Source organism: Strigops habroptila, chromosome 2, assembly GCF_004027225.2.
Source record: "Strigops habroptila isolate Jane chromosome 2, bStrHab1.2.pri, whole genome shotgun sequence".
NCBI lineage: Eukaryota > Metazoa > Chordata > Aves > Psittaciformes > Psittacidae > Strigops > Strigops habroptila.
In genome coordinates, this window is record NC_044278.2 from 91648284 (window position 1) to 91654321 (window position 6038).

Below are 6038 nucleotides of genomic sequence, written 5' to 3' on the forward strand. Positions count from 1 at the left end.
CTTTGCAGGTCAACAAAAGCATTTTGTGCAGAGAAATGCAGTGGGGAGGAGCGTGAACAATGCTACTTTTAGTCTCACCCATCCTTCATCTCCAGCGATACCTCACTGGAGGTTTAGCTGCAGGGATTTTAATAGTGAGTTGCAGGGTTGAGGTGAGGGCGGTGTGGCAGAGCTGGCCTTTGCTTTTCACTACCTGGTCTGAGCGCTTCCAGCTTGATCCTTCACTGGAGGGAAGCAGTGTAATTTTAGGGAAGCAAGTGAAGCTACGTCCATCAGCTGCAGTGCTCATGCTGTGCAAATACCTTTGCATCAGCAGTCACTTGAGCGCTTTGCTTTCTGATCTGGCTGAGGTGTTGGTTTGAGTTAGGCTGCACAGGTATGTGCTTAGATGTTTATCCTTGTTAAGGCAGCCTTACTAAAGGACTTGCATTTGTGTACATATATATATATGTACTTCAAGAGGAAGGAAAGGGGTTATATTTGTGCATAAACCAGAAAGAAGAGATTGTCTGTGATACATATTTTGTCTCCTCCCAGAAATGACAGTCCTGAAAATAATAAATCACCCAGAGCTTTGAAATTCCCTGCCCTCAAGGTTTCAAGCTAAAAGCAGATTTCTAATCCTTATGCTGAAATCAGTTATAGAGTAGCGTTTGATGAAACAAACTGAAGCGTGAGTTTCTTGTTGTGTTCAAAAAAATGCTTATACCAGAGATAAAACTTCTGTGGAAGCTTTGATAGTAGTTTGAACATTTCCAAAAGGAAGAATTGCTCCTCACTTGGAGATACAATTTCACATTTTGAACAAATCAATAGTCCGGAAATTTGTACATGGGAAAGCTTTGCTGGTTTTTATCATTAATTCTTTATTTATATGTCTAATTAGTATGGTACATATATAGAAGATGACTCACAAAGAAAATATAAAGCCTTCTTAGGCATAAACAAGGCGCTATTAGACTCTGTGTCTCAAAATGTAAAAGTAGAAAACACTATCCTACCTGCATGTCTCTTAACAAACAGAAATTCCCTTTCCTCCCCAGCTCCCAGCTTTCTCCTGCCCATGTAGGAAAAGTGGCAGACCATGACCAATTTTTTTAGACACACATAGTCTGAGTTTTAATAGGGGATTCATAAAAGCCATTTCATGAAGATTTGTGGTGGGCAGAGAGCTTCAGAGGCTGTGCTGGAAGGGAATCGAAATCAGGCTGATTGCAAGACTCAACTGGGAAGCTTTTATGGTCGGAAGAGTAGGTGAGCTTTTCTGGCATTCATCTAAACCCAGTAGTAAAAAATCATGATGCATCTAATGAACTAAGAAGAGGGTCGTCTTGGATAAATATAGAGCTGAAGTTGTGGCTGAAGGGTGAGTGCTGAGAAGGAAGGCTGGGAGCCTCCCTGTCAGCTAATCCTCAGTGATGCAGAGCAGCAAGCCTGCATGTGAAGTAATTAGTCATAATGCTGAATGCAGGAAGGGAAAGGCTCTCCACCAAAAAGCAGGGCAGTCCGATGAGCTGCTCCTTCCTCATCTAGTTCAAAAGCCTGCGTCACATACTGCAACACCTCCACAGCAGGACCTTAGGCTCTCCTGGGGGAGGCTGGCAGGAGGTAACCACTGCCAAAGAGAGGTTCATTGCATTGGATTGAGATGCCAAATTCCTATTGTTGCCTGCAACAGAGCCTGTGAGCTTCTATGAGTGGGTTGATGCTTCTCGCTGTCTAACCAGGAGTTCAGGCCACCCCAATGTAAGGCAGTCTTGAAATGGGGGGAGAAATAAAGTCTCCTGTTCCTGTTCCCAAAGCAGCTGTCAGCAGCAAACAGCTACAGTCTCACTGGGGACAGGATCAGTCTCTTGTGTTCTGCCAGTAACATATGGAATTCATCCATGCAGCATTTGAATCAGAGCCTGTCACTTTGCAGGGACTCTCTGGTTAGTGGAAAGTTAGTGGTTAGTCTGTACCTTAGTCTGAGACCTTCTCATCTTAGCTTGGAAACACGCGATGGGGACAGCTCAGGTACATCACTAAGGCTCCTGACTTCCCCTTTTCCAGTAAGGGCAAGGGGCAGCAGCCCAGACTCCTTTAATTTTTAGCTACCTAAAGTTAGGTGAGGGAAATCCCCAAGCTCCATCAGATAAGAGCACACATCATTCAAAGAGCAGATGAGTGGAGAGGGGAGCCCAAGGCGTAGCTCCTCGGCAGAGCCCCTTAAACGTTTGCTCCATTGATGCTATTGCACTGTGTATGTTCTAGTTTTGGGTTTTTTCCTTTTAGTTTTTAATTAACATAACTGAGATTTTTGCTAAAATACTTCATAAATTAATGCAGACTTATCAACTAAAATCCACTTATTCACCAAGCATGGTATGGCATCAGCCCTGTGTCACATATGGTGGGTGAGACTGTGTGGCCACACAATCTCTCCATTGTGGAGAGCTGCCTTCTCCTGCCTGCCCTTCCCTGGTTCAGGGGCAGAGGTGAGGAGGAGAAGGCACAGAGACACAGGACAGGAGACAGCACTCTTTCTGTGAGCCAGCATTAATTCCATGGCCCAAACTGGCTACATCAGCTGGAGATCACAAAATCGCTAACACCAACGTTAAGCCTGCTCCTGCAGAAGTCTCTAGTAGTCACCTATGATGGAGCAAAGCACTCTTGGCTCCCTTAGCCAGCAGGGAAAAGAAATAGGCACTTTTAGCACAGAAATCATTTCCTTCTGAACCAGCCAGCTGAAATAGGTCTGGTGTATTGCGCTGAGAAGTTCCCCATCCCTCCCTACATGCAGCCTGCAGTGGCAGTAGATGTTTGCACTATGGATATCCAACAGCTAGTGCAACAAATTTCACCCCATATGCTTTCAAAACCTGCCAGGTAGTTTGCTGATAGCAATTACCATGAGACCATCTGATCTGAGCATACTGTCAGTGAGGCAAAATGAGGGAGCTGTAAGCAAAGTAGGTTAGATGAAGCTGAAGTTATCTAGTAGCATCACTAGCATGGGGCCAGGCCATTTTACTCACAACCAGGTGCTGGTGTCCAGTTTATTTGGCATCAAGGCAGAGGGCTAAAACAGCACAAACACAGAAGTGAGTAGTTCCCAGACTCTTCCAGGTGTAGCTGCACACCCATTAAGATGTAGCTGCAATACCCAGGACACACAGGAGTGATGCTACAGCAACAGATCCATGAAATTACTTTTCTCCTGAGTGGCCCAGAGATGTTCTAGGACTGTGGGCTTGCAACCAGCACCCTAGAGACCTTGGGCAGATATCCAAATCTGCTTTAATTGTCAATAAATTAAATTAATTTTCTCAAAATCTAGCCTCTTTTGCCTGTGACAGTAATTGGTAAGTGATCTCTATGTATCGGTCTCAATCCCTGAGCTTTTTCATCTGATTTTCTTCCCCTGCTGAGGAGGGGAAGTGAGTGGGTGAGCTGAGTGGGGGTCTGGCTGCTGACCAAGGCCAACCCAACACACACACCAAGGAAACAAAATCCCAGAGATGCCTTCTGTGGCACTTTAGCCAAAAAAAATAAAGTCAAATTCCCACTGACCTGCTCTTCTCTCCCATGCCTCTTGAATGCCTTCAAGGATGTTTTATGTTTAATGATGTGTGATATTGTCAAACACCACTGTGAGGTGCCTGATTCTGGTTTCTGCAGTGCATGCTCTAGATACAGGACTCCTAGTGAAATGGGGCGGCAGCACTCAAGCTTGTAAGTGGGTATGGCGGTGACCTCCGGGATGGGGGCTTAATCCTGTCATCTCAACACATGCAAAAGATGCTCAGAAAATGCTGCCTGGAGCAGGCCATGAAGGCCATGAAGGCAAGAGAGATACCGAGGTGGAGTCTAGCTGAAGATTCAGACAGATGTGCCTTTTGTGGCCGATGCGTAGGGGTCTACACGAATGGCAGGCATCTATGTTCCTGTGGCAGACAATGAGGGCTGGAAAGGGAGGTCTAGGGGACAAAAGCACTCTCTAATCTCCCATTACTGCGTTGACTATCTCACCATTGTATACGACAGCAGATTAAGTACCTGCCTTACACATAGACGCACACGTGGATATAGAAACTCAGGTGAGTGCACTGTCACCAGAGGGGATGGTCCACCCTTCTCTCCGTCTCCAGTTTCATTGTCTCACGACTCCTTTACCACCAGCACCCAGGAAAGTCACCTGCCCACGGGTAGATGTATGAACATACCAAAACCAGGTAGGTTTCTGCAGGTTTTGTTCAATCAGGAGTCAGACGGATGTCAGACACTGTCAGGAAGGAGGAAAAGAGGGAGAAGGCCCCCAAGGCCTGGGAAGAAGGCAGGACTGTGCATTTGGCCAGCAGACAACAAGTAGTTCAGCAGCTATGTAACACCTCTGGAGGCTTCTAGGCAATTTCAAGGTTAGCCGAGGAGGATCATAGTGCTTTACTCATGATAATGCCTGCTCACTTCTCAAATGTCACCAAAACCCAAATTTAGGCTGAAGTGGACTAGTAACTGGGCAGAAGTAAATGTTACTTCCCACCATATATGCCAAGGTCTTCAAGCCTTCTTTATTTAAGAGGATGCTTTGGAGAAGATCCCTGGAGTTGGGTTTCTTCCTCTTTAAGCAGTGATAAGGATCCCTCCACTTGCCTGTCCTTCCCAATGGATGCAAAAAGCTGGTTTCACACTCATGCCCACGATGCCTGTGGCAGTGGGATCCCCACCACTCTCAGGGCTCCTGGGGGAACACTGCCCATCCAACATTAATCATGTTGGGAGAGTTCAGAGGGAGCCAGGGACCCTGACACAGGCAGGCAGGGATGCAGGGATCAGGAGAGGGACTGGCTTCAGTGGGTTCTCCCCTTGCCGCAGAGCCTGGGGAGGGTTAAAATCCTGGGAGCTGAACTGGAAAAGGAGCAGATGGCCACCAAGTTGAGAAAAGTAGTGACTTCGCCTGGATGTGAGAAGCCAGTGGGCTCACGCAGTTGGTAATTATTAATTATTTTTGAGTGGGCATTATTAGAACCCTCAGGGTCTCAGGCGTGAGCACCCATTTCAGCAGGCAGCAGGCAAACCCCGCTTGCCTGTCTGCTCCTGCTGCAGGGGGCAGCCAGCTGCTGTGCCCTTATGGTTTGGGTGCTTTTTGAGTAAGGAAGACCTACCAGACCCACACTTGAGGTAGGGAAGCAACCCTGTCTGGTGCTATAGTCAAATGCTGTTTAAGGATGCAGATATTTTTGTGGTAACTTCATCTTTCAGATTTGAAGGCAGGTCTCTGTTCCAAGCCCAGTTGTGCTCCCTTTCCCTACAGGCTCATGCTCGGTGTAGAAATACTCCTTATGGTTAAAGCAAAATGGCTCAGGGATAACTTGAATTTGCTCCTGCAGGAAGAGGGGAGTTTTGTGTGAGGTCACCAGAGGCCATGATAATGGACAACTCTGTAAAACTCCATCAGAGGGACACAGAGACAGAAAGAGAAGAAGAAAGGGCAACAGCTTCCTCCCTTCACCTGGAAAACTGTTCTCCCTCCCACTCATAGTGAGAGGAAGATAAAAAAAACAGGGAGTTTGGGGCAACAGGGGAGGGGGACCCACAGGACATGGGACTAAGCTGCCAAGAGGACGCAAACACGCAATGGTTTTGAAGGACAATCCTCAGTAAAATAACCAATTTCATCAGGTACAGAGGATTCTCAGCTTAGTTCATCCTCTCTTTTCTTTCAAAACATGTCTATTTGATTTGGAAGAAATTCAAGAATCTTGACCTTCCAAAAATCCTACAGCAGATGCTAAGAGCAGGGTCAGTGGACAACTAGCTACAGAACAGCATGAGGAGGCACCTCCACAGATCAAGATCTTAAAATTTCTTTTGCCTGCAAATTTACTACTGTCTAAATCTCTGCATGTGGGACCACTTGGAGTGTGGCCCTCGAGTGGGGGCATCCCATCTCCTTCCTCAGAGTTTAATTTCACCGCTGTACCAAAGACTTCCTCCTCCCTTCCTTGGGAGCTAGACCACTTCAGAAATGGGATTCAGCCAGGGCTGACAGCCTG